Below are 14,187 nucleotides of genomic sequence, written 5' to 3'. Positions count from 1 at the left end.
CATACTTCCAAACTGCAGTGCTAAGGTATCACACTTTAATCAGATTTCATCATGACGCTAAAAGAAACATGAGAGCAGAAAAATTGTCTTGTACAAATTTTCTTTCTAAAATATATAGATCATTTTACTGCCCAAGTTTTCTTCAGATAATTGTTTTCAAAAGGAAACAATTAGGCTCTCTGATGCCAGGGTCACAAATGTTCAGGTTCCCTGACACTCTATGTCTTTCTTCCTCAAGAGTTACTACTTTTCTGGCTAACCCCAGACACCTTAATTTTTGGAGAGGAGAAAAAAAAATGATGCAGGCAGAAACACTGACACAGGCATTCTTAAGAAGTAAAGTTAAATGTGACAATCGAAAAGCTGAAAGATAGGAACTTCTGCTACATACTAAAAATAAAGCTATTTAATGAAATTTTGCAGTCCTGAAGCTGGACTGTCTTATTCCTGACAAAAGCAACAAGAAAGAAGTAGGCAAACAGCAGACTTCAGAATCTGGCAGTTTCTTTTCATTATTGTAGGACAAATATGGTACTACACAGAAATCACTTTTCCAAATATTAAAGAACTTTAAAAGGTAAGAGTGAAATATTTCACGAAAAATATTCATAGCTCCATCAGTACATAAAAATATGTAAATCAAGGAGAAGTTTTTCTGTTATGGTTCTTTTGAAAGGAATATTCCAACTTGCAATACACATGCAGTGTACCATACCATTGCCTTTGGTATGGGTTGCTCAGTTTTGGTCTTGTAGCAGATATGAGAAAGATAAAATCAGGGAATTGTTAATTATCAATGAACCTAGAATGAAAACATACATTTGTTTTTTGAGGAAGAGATAGAGGAGAAGGTGGGTATCACCGATCTTCAGCTGTTGAGTTCCCTACCTTTTGAAATCACTTCATACTCTATAGCTGAAAATTATGTTTGGGGGTTCACAAAAGGGAATCTCCACACTTAACTTCAGCTCATTATTTGATTAAAAAAAAATATATATATTTCAGATACCCATTTCTTCTAACTATTGAACCTCTGTACATATGTTTATAGCCTTTTTAATTTTATTTTGGAAAATCCTCAAACATTTCTGTTTTATTTTCACCTCGAAACATACAGTGTTGCCTGCAGAGATTTAGTAAAATATATTTTTAGTTAGATTTTAACACAGTCCTGAGAGAAGCAAAAGCATTTTCCCACCTTCTTTCCAGCATGAAAGAAAGACACCAATGGAGTGAGAAAAAAAAAATCACTTGCTTCCAACTATTTTGAAATAAAAAATTGAAATAAAAAAATAAAAAATTGAAATAAAAAATTTTGTCTGAGAAACACCTTTTCAACAATGCAATTGGATAATGTTTGGAAAAAAGTCCATACTGCTTCTACAGATCTGGAGACATCCCACTCTTTTTCCAGTTTAACAAACAGATAGTTTAGACTGTGAGTGAAACAAGGAAATAAACAAAATTTTATGTGTAAGCCATTTCCCTGAACTACTGGAAGGACAGTATTGCACTGAAAAGAAAAACAAAAAAAGTAAAAACACAACTAAAGGATATTGTAGGTCAAAATTATTATTATTGTTTTAAATAGAAAAGCAAGCAAAGAACAATTAAAAACCTCTACTGAACACTGAAGCAAGCTACTTTGGATAGGAATTAATCTACTGGCTTTGCCAAGGCTCACACTTCACTTTTAAAGCACATTGTAGGTTTTTTTACTTCAGTGAATAAAACTATCTGCAGTTTATTCCACAGTTGGTATCTAATTTACGAGAGAAATTAATAGTGAAAATACAAGTGTCTTAAGATATTTAATATTCATTTTGAATTCTGTTTACAATAAAAAGATGACATTTTATCTAACTGGCAAAAAAAATACTGAAAAGTATTTTCTTTATTCTGGCTAGTCTGTAGTATGTGGAATGATAAAAGAATGTTTTATGGATGTGCAAGTATGCTACAGAAATAAATCTGCATTTGGAACAAGAATTTGTGCTGAAACATTACTTCCCATCACAGCTTATAGAATCATAGAATCATTCAGGTTGGAAGAGACCTCTAAGATCATCTAGTCCAACCCTTAACGTAGTACTGACAAGTCCACCACCAAACTATCTTACTAAATGGTTCATAGATTTTCATTGCATTCATCAACTTCATCTCCCAAAGGCTTTTTTTTTTTTCTTTAAATATAAAATAAAAACAGATTATGAACTCTGATAGATCATGGTAACCTATGTCAACTCAGACTTTCTTACAGAACCTTTATCCTATACTCACTTAGAAACAAGATCAAAACTCACTTGGTCTTAGCAGTGAACAAAAAATCCTGTCTAAACTTTTTTGTGACATACAACTGTTTCTCCTGCCACAAACTTCTACCACTTCCTTTCCTGTGCAAACCATGAACATGTTGGATCAGTTCTGCCATATTGAGGAAATGATGAGCAATGTCTTTCCTCATAATTCCCTTAACCATATTAGGACTCAGGCAATTCAGGTAAACAAAAATGTATTAAATGACAGGTCATAAATCATGGATAAAAATATTTTATGTAATGCAGAGCAAAAGACAATTTTGTCATAACACTAACGATAGATGCTTTCCAATATGTTTAATCACCTGTATGTATTAGTAAGTCTTCTGTCCCATTCAGTCATGTTGTACTTGCATAGGTTCAGTCTACTGGGCTTTTTTAACTTCTATTACATTATCTACTCTAGTCCTCTCACACTGGCATTCATCTGAAATTGGATTCTGAGTGCTAAAATAAAGTTGTCATTAATTTACTGCAAATATATTCTCACTTTAGATATTCAATTTATTTATGTCATCTTCAAAAAAAGAGCGGTACTAACAAACTACTAATATTGCTCTTTTTCTACCACCCATTTTTATAGTGTTTTCGACTGCTAACCTCAAGACAACATTTAAAAGTTAGCAGTAATTGCCTTCACTTTTGCACTAGACAATCAATTAAATACAAGTTTTATGGGCTGATTACCACTGAATATATTTGAGTTTCCTAAACATGAACATGTACTTAAATACTACCAATTAGGAAACTCTTTGATGATATGCAACCAAAGCCATAAGTGCACAAATTTATGATGTCTTTTTCATAGGTTGAGGACTCAGCAAATACTGGGGAGGAAGGTGAGATACAATTTCTTCCTTCTATCGACTTAGTGCTAATACCCTCAAATCAGTGCACTTACCATCATTTTGGTATTTCCTTTAGCATAGATCAACTCTTCATAAGCTAAAAATTAGGACTATTAAGGTCAATGTAGTTGCATTGCTATAAAGTCTGGGTTAATGATCAGCTTTAAATATTTCCAGATCATTAGCCACGTGGCGGTTGACATTTCAACATGCAGTTAAAGGTTGGGAATGCATCAGGCCATAAGAAAAAAAATACATGGTGTGATGTTCAATTTCTACTGCTGCTTCAGAGATGCTATAGTGATTTCCTAAAATGTTTGGCATGTTACCTTTTCATTTACTATAAACAGGAATATTATTTCTTTGTCTTAAGCAGACCTCACTCTGATTTACTGAGACATCGTCTGGAGCTATGATTCATCAAAGTGAAAGCCAAATAAATGCCACCCTGGTGTATATATATAACAGCAAGTGTTGCTTAATCCAGCTTGTGTCACTATAAATCACCTCACCAGGCTTTGGCATTATCCCTTTTCTTAGCTTCAGTGGGTCATTTCTACCTCCAGGTAAGCACATGTTTGCAGGTAATGTTTTCACTCAGTCTGTTGATTTTGAGTTCTTGCACAGTGTGAAGGCCAGAGTTCAAATTGCAGCTTCAGGCCTTCACTGGAGACAATGAGAACTATGAGGAAAAAAAAAAAAAAAAAGAAAAATAACCTTTAGAAACATAAAGGATGTCCCTGACTTAGTAGGATAATACATGGATTGAATGAGCTAGAATCCTTACAGGGAACACAGGATTGTTTTCATCGTCTTACTTTTATGTTATCATTCACACATGAAATGGGAAAAAAAGAAAAATAAAAGGAAAAAAAAAAGAAAAAAAAGACAATATTTCTTTCTCTTCAGACCTTTTTTTCATGGTAGGCTTTAAAGGAGCTTTGTATGACCATGGCAGGTAAGATATTGAAATTGTGTTTTATAGTGAAAGAACCAAATATCTGCTTCATAAATACTTTTTAAGAGACAAGAGAATTAAGCACTGTGTAGAAACTTCTTTACTATACTACACTAATGATTAAGCTTGGCAATGAAATAAGTTAGAATCTGAAATTTGGTGTTCAGATTGGGATTTGAAATATTACAGACAAATTTGAAGAGGTAAAAATATTCAGAAAGTAAAAAGATTATTGACTATGGCAGCACTTTTTCAGCAACACTGGTTATATGCTAAAATACATCTACAGTTTATCCAACATTACAACTTCTAAACAATAAATAAATAAATAAATAAATTCAGCTCTAGACCTTTTTAGTCAATTTTTTGGTATTAGTAAAATAGAGAATTCTTTTCATGTCAGTGAAGCTATTCAGATTTTTCAACATTTATAGGAAAGTCTGGAGCCTCAACCAATATTTTAAAAATAATTTAAAATTGATGTCTGATTGGTTTTGAATCTAGATTCCAATTTATTTAAATTTTTAAATATTGTAAAACATTGTAAAATGCTGAGAATATTCAGTATATTCTGGAATTCATCCTTCTCAGATGAAGCTGAAAACAGCATTTGTAGGGCCATATGCCATGGGCTCTTACTGATTAGAAGTGTTCAGATATCTTTGTTCTATAAAACTGAAACCATCAGATCATCAATATAGCAGGTTGCTGTGCTATATGACTTTTTTATTGTTTCCTTTAAGGAACTGAAAAATACAAAGCAAATTTGTGGATATTTCCTAAAGAAAGAGCTTCCATGTGCCATGAAACAAAGACTTGAAGAAGCACCAAAGCATCTTACAAAATTCTATATATCTTTGTTAATGCTTCCATGTGAGGATATAATCATATATACTTGATGTTATATAATTTAATGTTACTTTTAATGTGGCTTAAATGGTTGATAAGGTTAACACAATTTATTGGAAAGCTAATAAATTTTAATATTATTCAGACAAGTGCAGAAAGCACATTCTTATGAAGAAAAAAGTGTTTGCAGCCATTGTGAGTGAGCCTAAAATAATTATGAACATCATTAATCAGAGCCAATTAAACAAATTTTGTTTAAATTACATGCAGCCATAGGCTTTTGGCTTACAACAGAATATGTATTTTCTTTGCTTCTCTCTCATGTTCTTTGCCATTCTCAGTTCTTTTAAGCCATGAATCAAGAATTTATATTCTTGTATTCTTTCAGGCAGAGAGAGGCACTTATCATTCAGCTTCCTTCTACTGAGCAGGACATCTGTGCTTGTTTATTTAACCATCTTCAAGACTAAACTGGCAGTTTCATATTTGTGTGATTATTCCTGCTGTCTCCAGTGGAGATGGCTCTAACAGTTTGCAGGTATTGTTCAAAGCCTGTTCCTCTTCTTCCAGAGTTCACAGAATTCAGGACATGTTTTTAAGCAAAAAGATTAGGAAGTTTTGAGACAAAAGAATTTCTTCAAAACAGCAAAAGGAATTGTAGACATAGGATGTCTCAAGCAGCTGGACAGAAGAGGAGTAGTTGAGTCCTTATCTTAAACATATGCACGAGGCTTGAGAAACCTACTCTGCAATGATTTGCTTTAGCAATTAGCTTTCTTCATCACCTACTTCAACAAGCCAAAAAAAAGGCAAGCTAATGACCATGGCAGTAATTAGGACTCTAACACTGGGATAGTTGGGTTTCCAACCTTATCCTTATTTTTGCTTTCTGTATTAACAGCCAATGGCTACCTGTAAGAATAGTCCTAAAAAGAGGGACTACAGATATTATGTAACAACCTGATGGCAAGAACAGAGCTGGGATGTTCCTTGCCTAATAGCTCGCTGAGGGACAGCCTTGCTGATCTGAATTTCTTTAAGAAGGCCAGTAAGTCTGAGTGAGAGTTCTTGTTTTTATCCTGTTAAGGCTGGGAAGCATCAATCTCAGCAGGCATCTCTTGGATAGAATCTGCTCTGTCAGTATTATGGGATTTCCAAGCAGAGCTGTCAGTTTCAAACCTTTCAGAGAATTTAAACTCGGGCATGGCTGAGCTATAAATTTCAGACAGGTGTAGGAGAGAGACAAGCACCAAGCATGCAACTCAGCTGTGAGACTAGCAGTTCTTAGCCTGAAGAGAAGAAGGAATGAAGGCACCTAGGATTTTGGTTTGGTAAAACTGAGACTACTGTGCAATTTTACATAGATACCTTTAAGACAAGAGCTTTGTGGATTTGTTAGAAACTTGGATTTTGCAATAACCTTACTTTTTGGGTACTTTTAAGTACTTAGACCCTCTTGTAGATTTGGTATAAAATGACAGTTGTTGATAAATATCACCAACAGTTAACTCGGTCTATAGATAATTTCTGAAGAATTTGCTTCCTGAGTAGTTCTTTAGCTGTAGATAAACTAGAATAGATTCTAATTATCTGGCAATTTGTATAGTTCAAACATCACAAATTGAACTGTTAATATATACATAATTCCTCATCAAAAGCAAATATAAGATTTTGAATATTAGCACAGAAAAATATATATACGCATTACAAAAAGTGTTTTCTTTAATCTTCAAACTAATATGTGCACATATTACCTTGTATTTGTCCAGATCTACGATGAACAGCATATTATGCGATTTTAGCAGCAGACAAGATGACAGCTGGATTCAAGTATACCAAGATATTCTGAAAAGAAGTAAAGGGCATGTTGTTCATCACTGCCTCCTGCATGTTCCTTAATAGAATATACAAGACTATACAGATAAACCTATTGTACATTTTTGGCCTAAGAAAATTAGCTTCCCTACACAAATTTTGTGAGCAATTACATGCCACCATAGTTATGTAATAATCCCCCAAATGTAGTAGTCCATACAATTTTCCAGTTTTACTATGGGAGATCCAGTTGGGAGAGGAAAAAAAAAAAAAAAAAGGAAGAAAGAAAGAAAATCTATCAAATTGAACAGGTAACAAGAGGTGTTTTCTCTCTGTCAGAGAAAGCTCTTCCTTTCCTCTGATGCTAATTCACATCTTGTTGAGGCAGAATTTAGACCCCTATGAGCATCCTGAGAACAAGTGAAGAAAAAGATAAAAAATGCATTCAGTTACATATAGCATCTATCTGCAAAAACTCTACCATATAAAATATCTATGAACTTTTGTAGTTATTCCAGGTGTGTTCACTCTTTTTGAAGACTGTACTTAACTGTGGGCTAACCATCAAGTGCACATTGTGATTCTACTACCTTAATGTCTTATATCCTCCTTTCTGCTAAACACAGGCCTACATATAAGTACATAATGTGTTATGGAAGCATTTTTCAATATCACAAACATTAATATTTGCATATTTCTTAGGAGCAAGTTTTACTACCAAGCTTACAAGAGCAACCATCTTTCTAGCAAAAACTTATATTAAAAATACTGTGGCTATTTTCCTTTTCAATTTCATTTTCAAATGCAAATTCTCGTGAACACTTGAAACTCTTCAATTTCACCACAAAATTCTATTTTAAAGTTATAAAAATTGTACTATTTAAAATGGATGTGTTATAGTGTGCTATAGACCTCTGAGACCACTGTAGAGACAGAAAATGAAGACTAACATGCCAGCAGTTGTATTCTCAGTAAATACTTAGAATATATCAGCATACAGGAAAAATCAATATTTTTATAGAAAGTAGAATCATAGATGAAAAACGATGAATCACATGGAAGCCCATAATCTAGTGTGTCATATCAGCCTGGCAGGCATTCATTTTGGATAAGTAATCTTAATATCACAGGATAAAAATTATATAAAGGAGATGCCAATATTTTGTTATGGAAATGAGAATATTCAGGGTTAAAATAGAGCCGAGCGATTTCTTTTCATCACTGAGTGAGAAGATCAGCAAAAACTCACATGGAGCATCTTTCTGCATCTCTGTGGGAATTCTGCTTCTTGTGATCTGCTACTGCCAGATTTAATGTGCTGAATTTATTAAACACAAAGTTGTTTGACTCACAAGTCCTTTTTTTATCCTCAGCAGATACTGCTTTATGTTGCTGTCCAACAGCACAACAAGCATGTTTTTATCTCTATATATCCTATAATAAATAAATAAAGAGATGTGGTTTATTTCACATATTAAATATGTAATAAAAATAAGTGTTGGTACTACCTTCATGTTATTTCTAAAATAGTCTCTAATTCTTTCTCCGGGATCCTCTTTAAAACATCCTTCATATGTGATGATTCTCAGTGTTGATCTCTGACCACATCACCTGTCATCCACATGACTCTGATCAGGGCATTAATCCCTTCAGGACATTAAGTCATTTTTTCTAGTCGTTGTTAAAATACTTGAATAATTAAAATCCTTAGTATTTTTGCTGCATTTTTTTATTCGAACCTCAGTGAAGCACAGCTGAGAGCAGGCCTCTTTCCTGCTCGGGACTGGTGTTATCACTACACCACTCAGTGCTATTACCAGGAAACAAGGGTGGGACAGCGTGTAACTGTGCTGCATAGTCACTTTTCTTTGGACGTCTTTCACCATGGAAAAAAGAACATACACAGTTCAAGATTACTCAGGCATTATCTGTTGGCTAACATAGCAGATAGCAAGGAATAACATTCAACTAGCAGAAACATTAGTGTGCCTACCAACCCCTAGGGAGGACACAGCTGATAAGTCTCTCCTAGACAGGCAGCTGTCAGGCAAGTTGGGAAGGGTTGGATCTTTCTTCTTGGAACGGACAGATCCTTGATGCTGCTGAGTTGCTGTCTTCTAATGCTCTGCTTGTTGTTCATTTTTGTTGTTGTTGTTTGTTTATTATTGTTGTTCTCCCCCACACACCCCTTAGGGTTTCTTTGTTTTCATATCGGTATTTTTCCCCTCATATCCTTGAGCTGTTGGCTACTACCATCTCAGCTACTGCACTTCTGTTTTTGTTTTCACTTTTCTTGTCTTGAACAACTTTAGCCCACGTATTTTCTTCTGTCTTAATAACAGCTTTCTCAGTAAAACTGAGTCATAGTTTCAGAACTGTCATGCATCAAACCAGGCCTGGATCACATTCAGCTGAACCCTTGGGCCATGGCTTACAACAGCATCAGCATTCACAGCTAACAGATTTACTCAGTGTTGTTGATAAGCCTGGGTTATACTCTGTCCATCCCTGCTGAGCTTAATGACTTATCTGATAGGCCGCCTTGCCTGCCTTCAGTAATGGCACTCACGTAGTCGTGTTGCCCAAACCACAATGGTAAAGAACAACATCAAGTCTGCAAAGTCACTGTTCAACTTTTGCAGATGCTGTAACCAAGTCAGTGATAGCACCTAATTCACTGCCCTTTCTATTTATGCATTCTGATGTAGATTAATCATACAACCACCTACTCCTTTCTTTTAAGTATTATTCAGCCCTCATTTAGGAAGAAGCTATTTAATAATCTGTTGCCTTCCAGTCCCTTATTTGTTGCACATTATTAAAGACCATTACGAATTCTTTATAATGTTCCCTATGAAGTTAATTTCTGCAGTTGACTATAAGGTTTAACCACAAGTTTGGCTGCTTGGTTCAGGGTAGCTGAATCTTGATTTCCAGTCCAGAAGATACATGGTTGTTTCCATATATGCCATTAAAACTTGAAGCTCTACAATCAACCTTCAATCTAATCTTTTCCATTCTTTATTCTTCTGCCAATAGTAACATAATCCAGTGTTAACAACATACTACCCCTTTTTCCTTAAATTTTTGATGGTCATGAAATGTGAAGACAGAGTCAGCACATACCTCAGTTCTGTAGGAAATCATTTAAAATTGGGCCTGCAGCATTGATGTCAAGTGTCAATTTAAATGTTGTGCATTCTCAAGTCTGCAGGAATTCTCAGTCTTCCTCTTCACCTGTCCAGGGATCCATGAGGAAGGAAAAATAAATTGAAAAATATTGAGGGAAAACTATCTGCAAACAGGTTAATTCACTGTCGGTGCATAGAAATCACACATCTTTAGGTAACTTACACAATTTTCATGACTAACTTCCACTTGAGACTTCTGGTCATAACTTAAGGTCTAACTGTTTTTAGAGCCTGATTACATCTGTACAGCTAGGTCAAGTCACATTTCCAGTCTTTGAAAGGTAAACTGAAGTACTGAATATATATTTTATATAAACACGAGATGTTTACCAAGTGGGCAATATAAGGTCTTTATTGTGCAGATCACTAAGGCAATTTAAGTAATGTGGGTTGAAGAGGAAAAGCTGGTGTCTGAACCATCTCAGTGAAAACGAGGTGTCTAAATCAATCTGCCATCACTACTGTTCAAGTGCGTCTACTCAGTGTCTATCAGTGCCTACTTGATAAGGTTCTTTTCTGTCTCCAGAAACCATGTAAACAATACACTCCCCCCCTCCCCCCCCATATCTGGGAATTTTGGGTAAAAGGAACCAAAATCATCATTTTGTGATGAGTGAATTTTTAATTGTCTCAAGATAAGCTTGGTTTTGCTTCACATTTACACCTTGGGCCAAAAGGAGGTGTTTCCTTGAAGAGAAATTCTGTCTTGTATGTGATCAGTTTATCCATTACATAGCAATCTTATAATAGACTAGTATTTTTGCTTTATGTTTTTAGGTGTTTATTATTGCGAAAATCCTTACTTTTATACTTGTCAACCTATAAAAAACTTAGTTATAATGCACCAGTGTAACTATAACCATAGAAACCTAAGAACAAATACTAATATAGCAAAATAAATTACTTGTATTTTGTTTTCTTTTCCATATGTAATGAGCTGCACATCCTTACATAAATAAACCCTCAGAACTGAGGGCTATGCTTTTTCCACAGGAAATCAAATCCTTTACTAGATTACAAGCTCATTAGGCCTGACTTTCCTCATTTATAATAATTTCTTTTCTCTGATTTATTTGAGAATTTAGAAAGCAAGTTTTTGGAGTAGAGAATCTCTCCAACCCTCCTTATTAGTCAGCTATAAGCCTCTTTCAGGGAGTAATTGGTTCCAATTAATGATGGTATAATTTGGGAATTCATTAATTAATGAGAGGTTGTACTTTCCACAAAGATATTAACATTTTTCATTTTAAAGACTATGGAATTTTCACTCTTACAGCATATTTTATTTGTTTTCCAGCAAATTCAATGTAGACCAGATATCTTGCTTTCTCTTTGAAAAAAAACTTCATATATTTGCACGTAACTTAAAAATAAGTGCACCCAAAGTTTTCCTGAAGTATTGATTAATTTTTTTATTGATTATTTTTTCCAGCAGCTCAAGTTCAGTACCATTCATCTGCACTACTGCATGCATGAGGTATTATCCGATACAGGGTCCTGATTTTTTAATAAGAATTTTGCATTTTGGCAGTCAGTCAGACTGTCTCAGATAATTTATGAACTCCTTTGCTCACAAATTAAACTGATTCTATTCTGGAGGAATCCATGAACTGTTTTTTCATGTGTGACAGCGTGATGCATGTTTTCCATGATGAAGTGATACCTTCCTAAACCCCTGTCTTTCTGTAAGAGATTAAGCACTGATACTCTTCACTTTACTGAAAAGGATCTCTCAGATTTATAACAATTATGCTGACTAATTTAACAATAAAGGCCAATTAGGTGGCTGAAGTGCTCAGATGGGTCAGTAGTAAAATAGGCATTGCAGCAAGGGATTATCTACTGTCAATATAGATCATTGCTCCTTTTTTTTATAAGACAAAAAAATGAATATCAGCCACCCATTGCCTATATGTTGTTCACTGTTTCCTCTGGGGCAATTAAAATGATTTTAGCTGGAATATATTTCAATACAATTTAGCAGAAAGAAGTGGGTGTGGAAAGTGGAAAGAACACAATCAGTTTTGAATAAGTGAGCAATATTTGCAGTGGCCCGAGTTTAATAATGAACAAATTATTTTGATGTAGTAGGCTAGATGAAGGGAAAACACAAATTAATCCCGTAATAAAACTAAACACAGAAATAAAGATTACTGTGTGGATTTTCTAGGCATGAACATTGGTAAGGTATGAGCTTTCTTACAGCTGGTTTTTACTCTGCTTTACCCTATTAGGTTAGGCATTTTGCAGATTTGAAGGGTTTACCAACAACAGTGATGGGTATGTTACTATTTGTCACTGAAGGAATTCTCTGCTTAAAAGATGGCTGATGGTTTGTTCCCTTCCAGAGCCCTCTGCAGTCCTACTGATCTGTAGGAAACATACATTACTTTATAGTTCCCCATCAGCAGGGAACTGACACAGAGCTCCTACACATCCCATTAGAGTTCACACCTTCTTATGTGTTTACCTCAGTTATATAGTGTTTGGAGGAGACGAGGGAATTACTTGCAAATTGGATACTTATATTTTGTTAGATAGCCAAAGTTATACAGGTCTCTTCATATAAATTACTACCTTTTAAAGCAGTTTATTTGGCTGAGTCTTTCCACATCCATTCTGAGCATATGTGCTCTCTTAAAGTACTGTAAATCTAACTGTCCTCTAAATCACCTTGGAGACTTCTCTTCTGTCAAAAAGGATTTCAAAGGCTATGTCTTTCCAAAATCATAATACTGGTTTTATTTTGTGTTTATGACTATGCAAAAGAATTACTGATTTATCCAAAGGCAGCAAAGACACTTTCTGAAAGTATTGAAAGGGATTCTGAATTAGAATGATGAAGTGCCTATTGCCTGATGGCTGGTACTGTACAGCAGATAACAGCTCTCCATCATTACAATATATGCAACAGTCAAGCTTTTGCTAAAATGTGTTTAAGATTTAGAATGTGTTATTTATTAAATAAACTTGGTTTTCATTTTTTCCTCTCTCTTCTTTTTCATTTCTATTCAGAACAAGATGTTATGATTGCAGACTTTTCTGCTAGATGGGTGGTTTAAAAACACTAAGGAAATATATAAAAAAAGGCAACATATACCCATATACTGGGGCCGGTCCTCTTTAATATCTTTATCGATGATCTGGATGAGGGGATCGAGTGCACCCTCAGTAAGTTTGCAGATGACACCAAGCTAAGTGCGTGTGTCGATCTGCTCGAGGGCAGGAAGGCTCTGCAGGAGGATCTGGATAGGCTGGAGCGATGGGCTGAGGTCAACTGTATGAAGTTCAACAAGGCCAAGTGCCGGGTCCTGCACCTGGGCTGCAACAACCCCAAGCAGAGCTACAGGCTGGGAGATGAGTGGCTGGAAAGCTGCCTGGCAGAGAGGGACCTGGGAGTATTGGTTGATAGTCGGCTGAATATGAGCCAGCAGTGTGCCCAGGTGGCCAAGAAGGCCAACAGCATCCTGGCCTGCATAAGAAGCAGTGTGGCCAGCAGGGCTAGGGAAGTGATTGTGCCCCTGTACTCGGCTCTGGTGAGGCCGCACCTCGAGTACTGTGTTCAGTTTTGGGCCCCTCGCTACAGGAAGGACATGGACGTGCTCGAGCGAGTCCAGAGAAGGGCGACCAAGCTGGTGAGGGGTCTGGAGAACAAGTCTTACGAGGAGCGGCTGAGGGAGCTGGGCTTGTTCAGCCTGGAGAAGAGGAGGCTCAGGGGCGACCTTATCGCTCTCTACAGTTACCTTAAAGGAGGCTGTAAAGAGGTGGGGGTTGGTCTGTTCTCCTACGTGCCTGGTGACAGGACGAGGGGGAATGGGCGAAAGTTGCGACAGGGGAGATTTAGGTTGGATGTTAGGAAGTACTTCTTTACCGAAAGGGTTATTAAGCATTGGAACGGGCTGCCCAGGGAGGTGGTGGAGTCACCATCCCTGGAGGTCTTTAAAAGACGTTTAGATGTAGAGCTTAGCGATATGGTTTAGTGGAGTACTTAGTGTTAGGTCGGAGGTTGGACTCGATGATCTTGAGGTCTCTTCCAACCTAGAAATCTGTGATACTGTGATACTGTGATATGAAGACTTGCCTGTGGCTTTCTCTAGCAGTTATATGCTTTTGAAAGTCTGGTGCTTCATTAAGTAAATGTCTTCAATTTTAAGATGCAGTTGTCCCATTCATTAATTTGGAAATTTCTAATATTAAAATAAAGCTTT

The 14,187-nt window shown here is 35.9% G+C and overlaps 1 long non-coding RNA gene across 1 annotated transcript; it reads right to left on the bottom strand.

Annotated features, from left to right (window-relative positions):
• Positions 1-1,660: 1,660 nt before the first annotated feature.
• Positions 1,661-10,728, bottom strand: LOC125179997 (uncharacterized). Its single transcript, XR_007158195.2, has 3 exons — positions 9,915-10,728; positions 6,728-6,818; positions 1,661-3,848 (listed from the first exon to the last, which is right to left on the bottom strand). It is a non-coding gene; the product is annotated as an uncharacterized lncRNA (long non-coding RNA).
• Positions 10,729-14,187: the final 3,459 nt, after the last annotated feature.

Source organism: Anser cygnoides, chromosome 4 (genome assembly GCF_040182565.1).
Source record: "Anser cygnoides isolate HZ-2024a breed goose chromosome 4, Taihu_goose_T2T_genome, whole genome shotgun sequence".
Lineage (NCBI taxonomy): Eukaryota > Metazoa > Chordata > Aves > Anseriformes > Anatidae > Anser > Anser cygnoides.
The sequence above is the reverse complement of the archived record's forward strand: the minus strand, read 5'-3'. Positions and strand labels throughout refer to the sequence as shown.